The 18,340-nt window shown below is 40.3% G+C and overlaps 1 protein-coding gene across 6 annotated transcripts in view; it reads right to left on the bottom strand.

Moving 5' to 3' along the window:
• The window catches only part of LOC100353437 (AGBL carboxypeptidase 4), a 1,500,799-nt gene that overhangs the window by 619,484 nt on the left and 862,975 nt on the right, over positions 1-18,340 (bottom strand). The gene's annotated exons all lie outside the window — the stretch shown is intronic.

Raw genomic sequence — 18,340 nt, 5'->3', positions numbered from 1 at the left:
CTTGTCTCTCACTTCTCTGGGGCTACTCTCTAATCCAACCTAATGTCTCATCTTCTCCTCCCTCCCTTCTTCCTAAAAACTTTTCACCTTGAACAATGGAATAATATACAGTATCCTCCTGATAGGGTTTTCTGAGTGGAATAAATTAATATATCTTAGTATTTAGTACAATGCTCAGCACTTAACAAGCATTAAGTATTTTTACTGCTGTTAATAATATTATGTTGGTGTCAATATTGTTGCTTGCACTTTAGTGAATCACCAGGTTCACTTATCTTGATTTATTTATTAAAAGCTTTAATTTTTGCCTCTCTCCCCACCCACTTGACACCTTCTTTTTTACTTATTCCCACTTTCAGGTAGATTATGCATGAAACAGTATGGCTTTTTACTTCAGTGATGTACATTTAGCAAACAGAACAATGCCTGGCTGGTGGAAGGAAATAGTCGAGAAATACTTACCTCTGATACTCTTTTTCTTCACTCCATTTCAGCCTCCCTTCCTCCACCCCCAGCCATATCCTCCTCCCTCTGCTTCTGTTCAACACATACATTCTATCCCATCCACAATTCCTAATTTCCACACTGTATTTTCCAACTACAACTCTCAAATTAATTGAAAACATTCACACTACAATAATTCTTTGAAATCCAATCCATTGATTTCTATCACTCGATAGTCATCAGTCTATTTTTGCCTCCTCCCAAAACCCAACATCATAATTATTCCCTCACAAACACCTTCAATACCCCTATCTTGATTATTTGTTTCCTAATGTGGCACAACTCAAAGCCAGAACGAATTCTTCTACTTTCTTCATCTAGGTCCCAGATAACTGGAGAAAATCACATATTTATTTAGAATGTATTCTCAGGTCATGATCTCAGTCCTTAAGCAGACTGTTATCAGTTATTCTGGTAAGTACACAGTTATTCTGGTAAGCAAGTTTCTCAGTTTTTTAGAAAGAAAACGTAGTGCAGACCCTCTTCTATCTCTTAAGCCATTATTCTTTTTCCTTCACCAGTTCCTTAGAGGATAATCTCATCTAATGCTTTCTATTTTAGAATCCATCAGATAGGAGCATCCTCATAGTTCCACAACCAAAATTAGTAACATATCTATTTCTCTTTCTATAATTCTGTGACTGTGGATGAAGGTGTCATTTTTCCTTTGCAAAGTCTTTCATTGTGTCTTCTGGTCTCCTGACTCACTTGCTCATGGACTGCACTCTTATCTCCTGTGTTTCCTTCATCATCAGTCCAGCTCTATGCTTGGGTCATTACCATTATCAAAAATCCTTTACCTCATGACTTAATAATATCCATCAGGAGCTACTCCCCATTTCTCTGCTCTTCTTGGCCAAACTGAATATGCATTCTGCTTGTGCCTCTTATTCTTTAATGACCATTCAGTTCACTCTAGTCTTAAATTTTCCTGCTACTTCTGGTCATTTTTTTTGTCTAATGTGTAACTGTTGAAATTTCTCCAGGCTTGATCATCTACTATCCATTCTTTTTTACTCCATCCTCCTCATATATATATATATTGGCATTAAGTATATCCTATTTACAGACAATCTCAAATTGGTTTATGCTCAAACTTCTTGGGGCTCCAGGCTTATATATATAATAGACTACTACATGTCTTCCCATGGAGATATCACAAGTATCTATAATTTGGCATTTTAAAAATAGAAGCACCCACTCTCCTATTCCACCTTCATTCTTGGTCTTTCAAAATGTCCCAACACAGTTAATGGAAATAATACTCAACCAGTTGCCCAAGCCAGAAATTTGGACTCAACCGAGATTCCTCATTTGTCTTCATTCTCAGATTCAATTAACCTCTCAGGAATCTTATTTCTGATACACTCTTCAGGCCATTAAATTGTTTTCATTTCTACTGTAATCCATCCTAATATAAACCAGTTATCTAACTAGTGCAGTAGCCTTCTTACTAATTCTCTCTCTTTTACAAATTTCCTAGTCTAAGCACAAATTTGATCCTCTGTAACTATCTATTAAATAATGTTGAATGAACTCTAGGACTACAAAGACTATATTTTGAAAGATATTTAACTGTGAACTTTCTGAGGACAGAGATTAGTCTTATTTATTTCTGTTTCTCCAGCATCCAACACAGGGAGAGTGGTGGGGTGCACTCTTTTAGTTTAGCATTTCAAATGATATAATGTATCAATTTTACAATCCTAGAAATTGCTTAGCTCTGCCTGTATTCTACTGGGTTAATGTCGCTCCCCCTCTTCGTGGAGGAACGACACAGGACCCTGCGCTGTTCTTTCGTCTGCTCGGCCCTCCCCGGGTTTGCTGCTGGTTCTTCCCGGGTTGGCTACTATCCCTTCCACCTCCGTGGAAGGGCAGTTCCCCCTGGCCACATTCCCCACTTCCGCAGGGGAGCGGCACACCGCCGGCCGGCTTTCTCGGGGGCTGCACAGGTGTTCCTTCAGCTAGACGTTCCCCTTAGATGTTCCTGGTGCATGCCGTCTCTCTCCTCCTTTATAGTCCTCCTCTGCCAATCCCAACTTGGCTGCCCACACGCCGAGTACGCTGCTCTCCTCCAATCAGGAGCAAGTCCTACAGTTTATTAGCTGAACTGGAGGCAGCTGTGCAGAAGCTGTTTACTTCTCTCCCAGCGCCATATTGTGGGAGAGCAGATGCATAGAATAAGTCTTAATTCCAGTAACTCAGTCTAGTCCGGATTGCTCCCCACAGATCCCCCTTTCTTTTTATTTTTTGGCGTTGATACGCGCCTGTCTTCGGTGTCCCGTAGCACACACTCTGCTCTGCTTGCTAGAGTTGCCACAGGTTCTTACAAGTCCTATCAATCAGGCAAACCGAATCCGGGTCCTCTCTTCGCCATGTTGTGAGGAGGTTTTTAGGCGCTGATGCGTGCCTGTGTTCGGTGACCTGCGGCTCATACTTTGGTCGAGCCGCCTGCTGGCGCTTACCGCCTTAATCAGGCAGACTGAATCCAAGCTTTCTCATTGCCGTATTGAGGGGGAGACTTATTAGTGTTGGTTCGTGCCTATCTTCGGTGACCTGCAGCTCATACTCTGGTTGAGCTGCTTGCTGGTGCTTACCGCCTTAATCAGGCAGACCGAATCCAAGCCTCCTAATTGTTGTATTGTGGGGAAGCCTTACTGATGTTAATTCGTGCCTGTCTTCGGTGACCTGCGGCGCATAAGCTGCTAGCCGCCGCAGGTGCTCATCACCTCACTTAATCAGGCAGACCGAATCCAAGCTTTCTCATTGCCATGTTGAGGGGAGGCCTTTCTATTTCTCTATTTCTCTATCTCCGGGCATTCCTATTTCTCCCATTTTACTTCTATCTTCCAGCATTCCTATTTCTCTCACTTTACTTCTAAACTTCTATTTCTCTTATCCCTGCAGCTTCCCGGCGCCTCGCCCTGCCGGCAGGCTCCGCCCCGAGGCTGCTTCTCGGCGGCTTTCCGGCTCTGAGCCGCTTCAGCCCGCGCCTCTCTCATCTGTGCGGTTCGGCTTTGCGCGCACACTCCGCGGTCTCGCACTTAACCCTTTCGCGTCTGAACCACGGCCTCGCGCCAGCCCCGCGTTCCCTATGTACTTGAGCCCCGCACGCTCTGTCTGCGCACGGCAGCCTCCGCGAGTCACACAGCGTAGCTTACGTGTCCGCCACTAGCATTCAATCTAAGTTCCCCGGGCTAGCCTGGCGAATTCAACCCAGCTTACGTCTCCGCCCCACGGTTTGGCTTCCCGTCCTTTGCTCCCCGGGCTAATCAGAGGGATCCCAACCAAGCTTACGTTTCAGCTTCTGGTTTCAACTTTTCGCCCCCTATTCCCGGGCTAACTTGAGAATCCCAAAGTGGCTTTCGTTTCCGCCTCGGCCTGCCCCCCACGGCTTCAATTTCCCTAACATTTTCCTCTACCCGGTATATTTCCCCAAGCTTTCTTCCAACAATACTCCTCCCTCATTTCTCCTGGCTTCTCCCCACAGTCCGTATCCAAGTCTGTTTGTTCTAGCTTTCACTTTCGCTTTCGACCTTAGAGATTTCTCCCAGCTTCCCCCCGTAGTCCGTAGTCCGTATCTGAGTCTATGCCTAGGCTTTCAATAGCTTCTTCCGGCACCTTTTTCGTCCGGCTTTTCCCTAGGCTGTTTGCTAGTCTCTCTCTCCGGTAATTTCCCTAGGCTGTTTGCTAGTCTCTCTCTCCGATATTTTCCCAGTTCTTCCCGTTTCTTCCCTCCTAAGTTTGCTATCCGTCCTAGGTTTCCTATCCGAGTCACGGCACCATTATGTCGCTCCCCCTCTTCGTGGAGGAACGACACAGGACCCTGCGCTGTTCTTTCGTCTGCTCGGCCCTCCCCGGGTTTGCTGCTGGTTCTTCCCGGGTTGGCTACTATCCCTTCCACCTCCGTGGAAGGGCAGTTCCCCCTGGCCACATTCCCCACTTCCGCAGGGGAGCGGCACACCGCCGGCCGGCTTTCTCGGGGGCTGCACAGGTGTTCCTTCAGCTAGATGTTCCCCTTAGATGTTCCTGGTGCATGCCATCTCTCTCCTCCTTTATAGTCCTCCTCTGCCAATCCCAACTCGGCTGCCCACACGCCGAGTACGCTGCTCTCCTCCAATCAGGAGCAAGTCCTACAGTTTATTAGCTGAACTGGAGGCAGCTGTGCAGAAGCTGTTTACTTCTCTCCCAGCGCCATATTGTGGGAGAGCAGATGCATAGAATAAGTCTTAATTCCAGTAACTCAGTCTAGTCCGGATTGCTCCCCACAGGTTAAAGATATGACTACTAGGGGCCGGCGCTGTGGTGTAGTAGGCTAAGCATCCGTCTGTGGAGTTGGCATCCCATATGGTCGTCAGTTTGTGTTCTAGCTGCTCCATTTCTGATCCAGCTCTCTACTTATAGTCAGGGAAAGCAGTAAAAGATGGTCTTAGTGCTTGGGCTCTGCACCTACATGGGAGATCTGGGGGAAGCTCCTAGCTCCTGGCTTCAGTTAGGCTCAGTTCTCAATGTTGCTGCCAGTTGGGGAGTGAAACAATGGATGGAAGACCTTTCTCTCGTCTCTCCCTCTCTCTCTCTCTGTTACTCTGCATCTCAAATAAATAAATAAAATCTTTAAAAAGATGAAAATGATGTGACTATTAAAAGAGGACCTGTAAGGCTGGAAGTGTTCAGAGGTCAGACAGGTAGTTTCTGATGTTATAGATGGGGACATGCTTAGGGCCATACAAAAATCAGTGTGAAGTCATGTGTGTATTTTCTCTGTATTGTTTTACTTTGTATATTGAAAATAGGATATTAACAAAATTTTATGGTACAATATTAAGAAAGAAAAAAGTACTATTGTATTAAAGTTCACATGCCCGAGAAGATAATGTTGAAAACCTGTGAGTAAGCAAAAAGTTTTAAGGCAGTAGTCCATTTCCCAGAGCTATTACCTACTCCAGTTGGTTCACAAATATACATTGGATACTTACCTGTGCTTGGGCTCAGATGAATGAAATGAGGCTTCCAGTGAAACTCCTCATTGAAATTGTTATAATTTTAAGTCAGACAGAGCACATGTATTATGTAACACAAAACTAATTACCAATTTTAAGACACTTGTCTTCCTCCCACCCCATTTAACATCCTTGAAATTCAGATGCATTTCATAGTTTCGGTGACAGTCAAGTCTCCTTGACTTTGCCCGAGTACACATATCAAAACTTACTAATATGTCAGTGAGTTGAGAGAAAATACCAAGACAACAGTAGTCACCTTGAACAAAGGCTGTACCACCACATTCTTGAAGGCATAGAAGATGCTACTGTGTGGGAATGTGTGTCTACTGACAGCTCTGAGCAAAAGCCAATTCCATAGAGTTGGATCCTGAATATTTTCAAAATTCCTTATCATTTCAAAAACTCAGGCTGTTACTATGCATAAGAGATTAAAAACATGTGTAAATTTAAAAGAAGTCTCAGAGAGTAAAGAAATTTTAAATGCTATCAGCATTTAATTGTCAACATTTTTTCTTACTTAGTAGCACCTAAAGTAATAGTGCATCCGATATTGATCACTTTTTAAATTTGATGAAATGTGGTAAGTCATACCAAATAAAATATTGGAATCTATATAATACTTTTGAATAAAATACTCCAATCACATTAATATTATACAATTAACAATAGTTTAGGTTGTCGCTTTGCAAATTACTATTAACCCACTTATGTCATTTATCAAATCTGTGACCTTATACAACTTATACTCTCCAATCATCCATCTTATTTTTAAAATTTATTTTAATTTTTAAAAATTTTAATTTAGTTTTTAATAGATTCAGTGTGGTTTGTAGATATAATTCTAACCATCAGTTTTAGATTTTTCAAAATTGGCACAAAAATAATACTGATCTTTTCAAGATTGTGCTAGGGATTAAATGAGATATGATAATGTAAATAAAGTAAGTAGCAGTACTTGACACTGGAAATGATTTAACATGTTAACCACTATATTATTTTGCTCATTATTTTTATTACATATTACTTGAACTTTACAATATCCACTTGAAATTTTTATGATTATTATTATCTCTAATTTTGCAGATGAAGATTTGATTCTTAGAAACTCTGTAATGGAACAACACTACACAGACCACTGAGTATTTAGCAAATATGGTTAGGGGCCGGCACTGTGGCACAGTAGGTTAATCCTCTGCCTGTAGCGCTAGCATCCCATATGGGCACCAGTTCTAGGCCTGGCTTCCCTTCTTCTGATACAGCTTTCTTCTATGGCCTAGGAAAGCAGTGGAAGATGGCCCAAGTGCTTGGGTCCCTGCACCTGTGTGCGAGATCTGCAGGAAGCTCCTGGCTCGCAGCTTCAGATAGGCTCAGCGCCAATAGAGAAAGGGAGAGAGAGAGAGAGAGAGAGATTCTTTCAGCTATTTCACTCCTCCAGTGCCTACAATGCATGGGACTGGACCAAGCTGAAGCCAGGGCTTGTCAGGGATTCCAGTCAGGTCATCCATATGAGTGACAGGGACCGAAGTACCTGAGTCATCAGCTGCCACCAGTCAGAGAGCACATTAGTGGAAAGCTGGATTGAAAGTGGGGGCAGGACTGGGTTCTCTGGCAGAGTGACATTGGATGTGGGTGACTCAAGCAGCAGCTTAACTCATCATCCCACAACCCCACCCCACTGTACTCGTTATAAAACCCTCTAAAGTTCTCTTATCCCCTTGGGTCTCAGAGGCAATACGAGCTATGTTTGTCCTAAGACACTGAATTGAGTTTTGTAATGGATACTGTGAGTCATGTGTCTGTTCTTTTATCTTTCCTTGCCAGTTGCTAGGACATTCAAAGTCAGTTTTACTACTCAACCTCAACAAGCATGAATACTAACCACCCTTACTCCTGGTTTCTTCTTTTTCCTAATCTCATTTTGCAAAAAGGACATAGTGTAAGATGGATAAAATTGAGAAAGATCTTGGTGCTTTCAAGTTATGGTGAGGAGATAATATAGTTGGAACATTTTCAGAGTGGTTAGAGATGAAGTTGGAAAGATAGACATGGTCAGCTGGGTTCTTTGGGGCAATGATATGTTATACATATTTTTATAATGTACATCACATAATGCATGTCAAGTTAAATATAATATAAATATAAATAATATATAATATATATTATATAAATATTATATTATATAAAGATAATATAAAGATAAATAAATAAATATAAATCAGCCAACAAATTAAATGCAAATTAGTATTAAATATGTATCTGGAATCTATTGATTTACTTATGGGAAAATAAATTAAATGATCTTTCCCCTACCTACCCTGGTTTGCAATGAAGAATCCTATACAATTGACACAGTATAAAATAGATGAATGAAGGTCAAATGCTGCTAGATAAAGCAAGATTTCTAAAAAGAATAACATACCTCAAAAGCTGAAACTAGATATACCATATGACCCAGCAATCCCACACCTGGGAATTTACCCAAATGAAATGAAAACAACATTATGAAATAGTGATTTGTACCCCCATTTTTATTGAAGCTCAATTCTCAATAGCTAAAATATGGAGTCAACCCAGATGTCAACCAGCTCATGACTGGATAAAGAAATTATGCTATATATACACTATGAAATACTAGTCAGCTGTAAAAAGACTGGAATCTTGTCTACTTCCAACAAAACGGATGCAACTGGAAGCTATTATACTTAGTAAAATAAGTCAGTCCCCAAAAGACAAATACTGTATGTTTTCCCTGATCTGTGGTAACTAAACTAATAGAGTGCCAAACATGTATATATAGGAGGGAAATGGACATTTGAGCTTCAATGATTGTTTACAACGCTTGTCTCTACTGTTGAGGAACAGCATTTTTTTCTTCATACTGTTTGTTGAACTCATTACTTACTGTAGGGTTACTCTTAAGAGTATAAAGTAAACTGAAAATGGATATTTGTAAAAATTAAGTGTGGGAATAAGAGAGGGAGGAGGAAGAAGGTTGGAGTCTGGGCAGGAGGCAGGGCAGGGTGGGAAGTACCACTATGTTCCTGAATCTGCATATATATTAAATATATGAAATTTGCATACTTTCAACAAAATTCAAAAAATGAAATGATTAAATAAATAAAATATTTGAAGATCCCCAGGTAATCTTAACATAACCCTACAACACAAGCCCTAGAATTCCTGGCACATACCCTTTGCTATTCTAAAAATAACCAATGCTGCTAAGATAGAGCTTGATTGTATAGTGAAAAACTTATTAAGGGGCCAGTGTTGTTGTTCAGCAGGTAAAGCTGCTGCCTGCAATGCCAGCATCCCTTATGGGCTCTGGTTCTAGGCCTAGCTGCTCCGCTTTGAATCCAGCTCCCTGCTCTAGCCCTTGGAAAAGCAGCAGAAGATGGCTCTAATTTTTGGCCCCCTGCCACCCATATGGGAGACCCAGATGAAACTTCTGGCTCCTGGCTTCTGCCTGGCCTAGCCCTGGCTGTTGTAGCCGTCTAAGGAGTGAACCATGTGATGGAAGTTGTCTTTCTCTCTCTTTCTGTCTCTCTCCTTCTATCTCTCTCTGTCCCTCCCTCTCTCTCTTTGTAACTGACTTTAAAATAAATAATTAATTGTTTAAAAATATATTAAGACTATTATTTCTGTGAAGGACTCCCCCCTACTGGCTCTCAGCACACACATACACACACACACATACACACTGGAAGTCAGAATCAGTTTCATGTTGCAGTCAGCTTAGCAATTACAGAAGGAATGATTTTTAAATAACTTGTCCAGGTTGCTGCTCAGAAAATTAAAAAAAAAAAAGAACGCCAATGTTCTCAGAGTTCCAAGGTGTTCTGAAGACTTAACAATACTGATAATCTCATCATCTCTGATCTTTGCAATAGCCTTTCAACTTAAGATAAACATAGGACATTATTCCAAATATATGGGTAAAGAAACAGTGATATAGAAGGAAATTAAACTAAAGTGAGCACAGTATAGGACAGGTACTTACTTTATTCACGTACATAGTCCTCACAATCATCCTAACAGTTATTAAAGGTGTAGGTATAGTGTTGAAAAAATTTGAGATTAAGCAACTTTATTAATTTGCCTAAGGTTACATGAATATTAAGTGTTATAATCTAATACTAATCTTGGCATATTCTGTACAGTATAATAAAAATCTGTCTTGGGGGACTGATAGTAATGGTGCCTAGCTTGCCCTTAATTACAGCACGGTGCCTCTTTTGATAGATGGTAACTGACTTGTTCAAGATCACTTACTCATTTGTCTTTCCTGACTAGACATAGCTCCCTAGTAATGAGATTTTTCACAATTTTACCTTTATATTTCAGAATTTAGGGCATTAGAAATGATTATCAGTGTTGCACAGACAACTGAAATCTGGTTCTGACTATAGATCCGTCATCAAAGATCTTGGATTTAGAAAACTCTGTCATAGTATAACACATTAAAAACCGCATCAGCTAGGATGCAATAACAGAAAACATATTTATATTCTCGGATGTTGGAAAATAGACCGTGTGGGTCACTAATCCTTAAATAAGGGGGAAAATTAGGTGAGCAGTGATTACTTCAAATTTTTGCCTGGAGGCATATTTTGGACAATAGAAAAGGGAGATACCATGCATAGCCAAATTTTTTTGCTTAAATTAAAAAAAAAAAAAAATAGAGATGGAAGTCCAGAGATTCTCAGGTGATGATGGATAGTTCTTCAGAGGATAGAACATTACGGAAAAACAGCTTCAGAAATTTGCATAGTGGTGCCCTTGAATCTTTGCTATCTCCAAATGTGCATGTAAGGGCAAAACTCCACAGGTCAAGAAAAGAGCAATGAGGGAGGACTTTGAGCTAAATAATTCCTAGAGATTACAGAGGGGCTAGAAATTAGTTGTTCAAGTTCCAACAATGAACAATCCTCAAAAAATTCCTTGGATCATTCAATAGACTGCAAAAGGGCCAGGCCTTGTAAACCAGACTAAACTATTCCTAGAGTAAATGATACTCTGGGTATGCCTAAAATATCTCCAAAATGAACTTCAAAAAAATAAAACTGAACTACAAACAACTCAAGTTTCAGCAAAGATAAAACTCAAGACGCTTTAAAGACAAGTAAATACAAAAACCCAATGTGAAATTCATAAAGTTCATCAATTTAATAAAAAATTAAAAAGAAAATAAACTTATTTTAAAATGGAAAAATAAACTGAATAGACTTTCTCAAAAGAAGACAAACAAATGGCCTAAAGCACATGAAAAACCACTCAATATCAATAACCACCAGCGAGATGCAAATCAAACCACAATAAGATATTATCAAACTAGTTAGAATGGTTATCATTATAAAGACTAAAATACAAAACTTCTGGCAAAGATGAGGAGAAAGGATAACTCTTACACACTGTTGGTAGGAATGTAAATTAGTATAGCCATTGTGGAAAACAAAATAAACTAAAAATAAAACTAACTCATGACTCAGCAATCCCACAACTGATGGTTATATGTCCAAAGGAAAGGAAATCAGTATGCTGAAGAGATAGCTGCATTCCCATGTTCCCATGCTTGTGTTGGTAGTATTTCACTACTATGTGAGTATTGTTTGCAGCACTGATAACAACGGTCAACATGTAGAATCAACTTAAATATTAATATCTTATACACACACACACATACACAATGGGGAGGCAGAACCAAGATGGCTGCTGAATAAGATGCTCTGGGGATCACCTTCCTAAAGAGACACCAATGTGAATAGCTCTACACACACCAATTCACATATTGTGATAATCATTTTAAAAAGTCACATTGTTGTTGTAATCCATAAGCTGTACTTTGGAAATTTATATTCATTAAATAAAAGTTAAAAAAAAACCTTCAAAAATAAATAAATAAATAAAAATAATCTTAAAATTTAAAAAAAAATCACATTGAAGAAGCAAGAAGGAAAGAGTTGTCTAAGGTACACCCCTCCTCCAGCTCCAAGAAGCAAAAAAGCATGGATGTCTCCTGCCTGGGAGAAGGAGTGAAAACTGAATCCCCAAACCAGAATGATTGTGAGAATAATTCAGTATTTCTGAGCCCCTGTGTCCTTATCCCTAGGTCCATACCTGTAGAGCTTCTACAGCTGGGCAGAATGACACACCTGCCAACAGGAAGCAAAACTGCAGACATGCCAAAAGGCCAGGAAAGGGGACTTAGGACCAAACCTTGGAGCTCCTACCTGGGCTTAATGCACCAAGACCTGGTACCTGATAAAGCCCAAAGTCATCTATACCCCTGCAAGTATTCACAGACTGAGCCTCTAGACTCGCCGGGCATCAGGCAGAAACCTATGGTTTGTTGGGCCAGACTCATTTTGACATGTGTCACTGTCTGCCTTGGGGGGACTGTGTGGGGCCTGATGACTATGGAATCCAGGTGTGAACACTCTGGTGCCAATCTGGAAGTAAAGGGTCTGCCTTTGTCATCCAACTCCGAACTTTGGCAGATTTCAAGGGGCTATAGAACTGTAAACTGGAAATCAGCGCTAAGATGGTAAAAGCCCGATACTGGGCAGATCCTAATGATTTCCATCCCTAGGCCAGCACCTGTGAACATAATTGCTGGATGCCCCCAGTATTGGCTGGAGACCTGCGCCCTGGTTATATGGGCATCTTATTGTGTGTATCACCACTAACCTCTTGCAGGCCTGGTGTACACCGTTAAGATAAAACAGGAACTGCTGACTGAGACCAAGGAGTGAATCACCTAAGAGCTGCTTGAGTATTTGAGGGATGTCTGTATTATCCATCCTACAACATTGCACAGACAGCAGTCGCAGGACCATTTTGGTTCTCAGTGCCAGGCTGATAAAACCCAGGGTTGTGCAGATCCTAACGCTTCCTAATTCCAGGGCAGTACCTACAGAGTCTCTAGACCTTCTTCAGTGCTAGCAGAGTTCCATGCTTTGGTTTAGCAGTATAATATTTCAGCCAGTAGCACTAGGGCCCTTAGTACTGGGTACTGAGTCACTTCAGCAGCAGACAGACCATAGTAGCGTTGGTTTCAATCCTACATCCAGGATGCACTGGTATTTGTAGGAAATGGGCTCTGGATATGATCTAGCATAATCATATACATGAACACAGACAAGGACGCTGAACCCACCATAGGCCCAGAGGATAGTTTGTAGTGACAGACTACTCCTTTTTAGGCATGTTTCCTGCTTATATTGAATAATACATAAATTGCAGATTGGAATAAACTTGAGTTTGAGGAGGATGACAGGAATGAAATAATAAAAACATATCAACAGTGGCCCAGGAGGAATATCAACAGAGGGTGTTATTTAGAGCTGACATAGCAAAGGTCTATAGGCTTGGAGAAAATAAATAGATTAGAATTTCTAGAAGGACAGCCACAGATAAGGCCAGGTTATTAAAACTAATGCCTCAGCCGGCGCCGCGGCTCAGTAGGCTAATCCTTCGCCTTGCGGTGCCGGCACACCAGGTTCTAGTCCCGGTCGGGGCACCGGATTCTGTCCCAGTTGTCCCTCTTCCAGGCCAGCTCTCTGCGGTGGCCAGGGAGTGCAGTGGAGGATGGCCCAAGTGCTTGGGCCCTGCACCCCATGGGAGACCAGGAGAAGCACCTGGCTCCTGCCTTCGGATCAGCGCGGTGCGCAGGCCGCAATGCACTGGCCGCAGCAGCCATTGGAGGGTGAACCAACGGCAAAGGAAGACCTTTCTCTCTGTCTCTCTCTCACTGTCCACTCTGCCTGTCAAAAACAACAACAACAACAAAAAAAACTAATGCCTCAATGTTCAGACCAAGTCATATATCAACAAGCATCAGGAATTTCCCGGGAAATTCACCTAAAGAGCAAAATAAGCTGCCAGAAACCAACCACCCAGGAACTAAAATTTCCAAATGATCATGTAAAGATTTCAAAATAACTCTTTGTAAGTAAATTTAGTGAAAGTAAAGAAAACAGAGAGAAATACTTCAATATTCAGAGAGATTTGATAGAAATATGGAAATAATTAACAAAATCAAGCAGAAATCCTTGAACTGAAAAGCACACAAAGTGAAATCAAAAATATCTTCAAATGCATCAATAGCAGAATAGAGCAAACAGAAAATATAATCAGTGAGCTAGAAGACAGGCTATTTGAAAAAACAAAGCTGGAGGAGAAAGAAGAAAAAAGAGGGAATAACAAAAGCTTACAGGATATGGGCTATCATAAAAACAGCAAATACTTGAGTTGTTTGGATACAAAAGGGACTTGAAAATGTCATAGGAATAGGAAACATATTCCAAGAGACAGTGGTCAAAAAATCTCCCAAACCTAGATAGAGATAATACTATCCAGGTACAAGAAGGTCACAAGCTACCAATGAGATTGAACCCAACCAAGTCTACTCCTCAAGACATTATAATCAAGCAGTCTAAGGTTAAAGATAAAGAATTCTCAAAACTATAAGAGAAAAAAAGCAAATAATATGTAAAGGGATCTCAATTTACTTGACTACAGACTTCTCAACAGAAATGATACAGGCCAGAAAGATGTATGGTGGGACTTTTATGGTACTGAAGGAACAAAAAGATGCCAACCAAAAATAAATATCCATCAAAACTTTTCTTCAGAAATGAGGAAGAGATAAACACATTCCCAAAAAATATCTGAGATAATTTATCACTAACTGAAATTTCTTACAAAAAATGGCAAAACAGAAACAAAGAGATTTTAACAAGTAATACGAAAACATCAAAAGGTAGAACATTCACTGAGAAGTTATACATACAAATTCTGAATGTAATAATGCTATAAACCTGATATGTAAATCATTGATATATATGTTTTTAAGAATAAAAATATTATAATTATGGCATTAAAACATTAAGAGGAAATATAGAAAGAGGTCAAATGTAACATTAAATATTAAAAATGTGGGGAAGAATGGAGCACAAATGTAGAGTGCTTTATTAGGATTTCTTATCTCTTTGTGTATTGTTTCTCTCTTTTTCTATATTTTTTCAATGTTGTGTTGTTATCATTTCAAGATAGACTGTTAAAGCCAAAGAATTTTTTGTAAGTCTCAGGGTAGTCATTAAGTACATGAAAAAGAATGCTCAATATCACTAACCATAAGGGAAGTGCAAATCAAAACCATAATGAGATATCAGTTCACTCCAGTAGGACTGAATTTTATCAAAAAGACAAAATAAAAATACAAAAAGTATTGGCAAGGAAGTGGAGAAAAGGGAACCCTTGCATACTGTTGGTGTGATGGAAATTCATATAGTCATTTTGAAAACAGTATGGAGGTTGCTCAAAAAACTAAAACACGAGTAACATAATCCAGCAATCCCATTTCTGGGTTTATACTCAAGGGTAAAGAAATCCATTTGTCAAACAGACATTTACACAGCCATGGTCATCAAAGCATTATTCATAATAGCCAAGAAATGGAAACAGATTGTCTATCAACTGATGGATAGATAAAGAAATGATGGATAGGGGGCTGGTGCTGTGGCATAGTGGGTAAAGTCGCCACCTGCAGTGCCAGCATCCTATATGGGCACCAGTTCGAGTCCTGGCTACTCTACTTCCGATACAGCTCTCTGCTATGGCCTAGGAAAGCAGTAGAAGATGGCCCAAGTCCTTGGATTGGACCCAGATGGGAGACCTGAAGGAGGTTCCTGGCTTCAGATTGGCTCAGCTCCAGCTGTTGCGGCCATTTGGGGAGTGAAGCAGCAGATGAAAGATCTCTCTCTTTCTCTCTCTCTCTCTCTCTTTCTTTCTCTCTGCCTCTCCTTCTCTCTCTGTGTAACTCTGACTTTCAAGAAAACAAATAAATCTTTAAAAAAAGAAAGGTGGATAGATAATGAAAATATCCATAATAGAATATTGTTCAACTATAAAAAGGATGAAACATTGTCAATTGCAACAATATAGATGGAACTGAAAGTCACTGAAAGTGAAATGAGCCAAGAATAGAAAGATAAATATCATGTGATCTCAATCATATGTGGAGTCTAAAACTAGGTGATCTCATAGAAGTTAAAATTTAATGATGGTTATCAGAGGCTGGGGAGGGAAGTACAGAGGAAGGAATGGGGTCAGGTTGATTGACAGGTACTTAGGTATAGCTAGATAGGAATAAGACAGCCTGGAGTCCTATTGCAAAGTAGGGTGACTATTGGTACCATTAATGATTTGTATATTTCTCTATTTAAAAAACCCTAGAAGATAAGATTTTTTATGTTTTCAAAATAAAGAAATGTGAAATGCTTGAGAGGATAAATATACTTGCCTTGATTAGATAATACAAGATGTATACATATAAATGAAACATCATATAGCATACTCTAAACAGGCACAATTTTTATATGTCTGTTAAAGTGTTTTTTTTTTTTTTTTTTTTTTTTTTAATTTCTGGCCAGTGCCGTGGCTCAATAGGCTAATCCTCCACTTGTGGCGCTGGCACCCGGGGTTCTAGTCCCTGTCGGGGCACCAGATTCTGTCCCGGTTGCTCCTCTTCCAGCCCAACTCTCTGCTGTGGCCTGGGAGTGCAGTGGAGGATGGCCCAGGTCCTGGGGCCCTGCACCTGCATGGGAGACCAGGAGAAGCACCTGGCTCCTGGCTTCAGATCAGCGCGGTGCGCCGGCCGCAGCACACCGGTCACAGCGGCCATTGGGGGGTGAACCAACGGCAAAGGAAGACCTTTCTCTCTCTCTCTCTCTCTCTCTCTCTCTCTCACTGTCCACTCTGCCTGTCAAAAAAAAAAAAATAAATAAATAAAGAACAAATTTAACCAAAAGCAGATTTGTGCCCTGTATTCATATCAGACAGTCCTTTCTACCTATCTTCTCTTCCTAACACTAACGTGAACTCTTTCCCTTTAGAGAGATTTCAGGTTCATTTGTGTCCCTAGTCAGTAGCAGCATGTGGCAAATAGTCTAAACTGCAAGTTACGTTTGAAAAGAATGCCTAAATGGAAAGAATGACCATATTTATGCTTGAAGCTCCTCAATGTCCTCCAAGCTCTCTCTGGAGACATTCATGGAAGGCTGTTTCTGTTTGCTTCCCAGGCATCATTGCCTCCTCTATGGTAACCATTCCTCCACACGACATGGAGTTTAGGAGAGGTCGATCAGGATTGTGAAGCTTTTTCCCTATGCAGGCAGGAGTAAGTGTGTGAATAAAGCTAGGTGACATAGGACGATAAATCTAGAACTAAACAGATGACTGTTTTCAATGGAAACTGGCAATTATTTCAAACTATTTATTGCCCAAAGTTCATGTTTTATGAAATCTGATTGTTCTTCTTTCCATTAAAAAATTAATCAACTTTATTGAAAAAATCTCCAGGGCAGCGCTGTGGCACAGCAAGTTCAAGCCCTGGCCTGAAGTGGCAGCATCCCATATGGGCGCCGATTCTAGTCCCAGCTGCTCCTCTTCCCATTCTGCTCTCTGCTATGGCCTGGGAAAGCAGTAGAAGATGGCCCAAGTCCTTGGGCCCTGCACCCACGTGGGAGACCTGGAAGAAGCTCCTGGCTCCTGGCTTCAGATTAGTGCAGCTCCCACCTTGTGGCCATCTGGGGAGTGAATCAGCCATGGAAGACCTCCCTCTCTGTCTCCAACTGTAACTCTGTCTCTGTAACTCTGTTTTTCAAATAAATGAAATAAATCTTTTTTTTAAAAAAAGTAAATTATAGTGTGATCATCGAATACTACTCAGGAATTAAATAAACTGCTGATACTTACAAAGACATGCTGCTTAATGAAGAAACCAGATATAAAAGAGTATATAGTTTACATTTATATTAAATCTAGGAATGACAAGAGATTAAGTTGAAATCTTCCAGTAACCTAGTTGGAAAAAGTACTAATCAGAATAAGTCTCCTGGCCGGCATTATGATGTAGCAGGTAAAAACACCAGCATCCCATGCACTGGTTCCAGCACCGGCTGCACCACTTTTGATCCAGCTCCTGCATCCACATGGGAGACCCAGAGCAAGCCCCTGGGTTTCCTGGAGGAAGCTCCTGGCTCCTGGCTTCGGCCTGGCTTACCTCTGGCCTTTGTGGCCATTTGGGGAGTGAACCAGTAGATGGAAGATTTCTCTCCCTCTGTCTCTCCCACTTTCTCTGTAACTTTGCCACTCAAGTAACTTGAATAAGAAAGGTAGGAGGAGGGAGGGTGGGGTAGGAAGTATCACTATGTTTCTAAATCTGTATATATGAAATGCATGAAAATAGTGCACCTTATAGAAATAGAATATAAAATAAATATTTTTTCAAAAAATGGTAACTCCCTGGCTCTGCCCTGCACAACAAGGTGAGTGATGTAGTATCTTAAAAGATATTTTAAGGGCATAGGTTACAGGCAGTGATGGTAAGTCTAGTTTTGAATAGGATTTGAGGTGACAATTATAAAATTATGAGATTAAAATATATACTGTTCTGTATATTGTTTGTATGTCATTACATCTTTAGTGAAACTAAGGAGAATCATAGTGATTATAAATGATAGTCATGTGATTTGGGTTTGGAAGAGAATCTAAATAGTAACTAAGTTCAAGTCCATTGGAAATCTCTACCTTAAAGCCAGAATACCATGAAGGATTTCATATAGCAAATGCTTTTTATCCTGTGTTAGGCATTATCATTAATGTATGCAATGATCTTATAAATTATTAAGAAAAAGTAAACACTTTTTTAAGAAAATTAGTAAAATATTTCAATAATCAGTTTATTAAATGGATAAAGTAATAATATACAGATGAAAAAGTTTCTAATCTCATTAACATTTTAATAAATGTAAAAAACCACTAAATACCAT

This window comes from Oryctolagus cuniculus, chromosome 7, assembly GCF_051225735.1.
Source record: "Oryctolagus cuniculus isolate XC-2025 breed Fujian yellow rabbit chromosome 7, ASM5122573v1, whole genome shotgun sequence".
NCBI classification, from domain to species: domain Eukaryota; kingdom Metazoa; phylum Chordata; class Mammalia; order Lagomorpha; family Leporidae; genus Oryctolagus; species Oryctolagus cuniculus.
The sequence above is the reverse complement of the archived record's forward strand: the minus strand, read 5'-3'. Positions and strand labels throughout refer to the sequence as shown.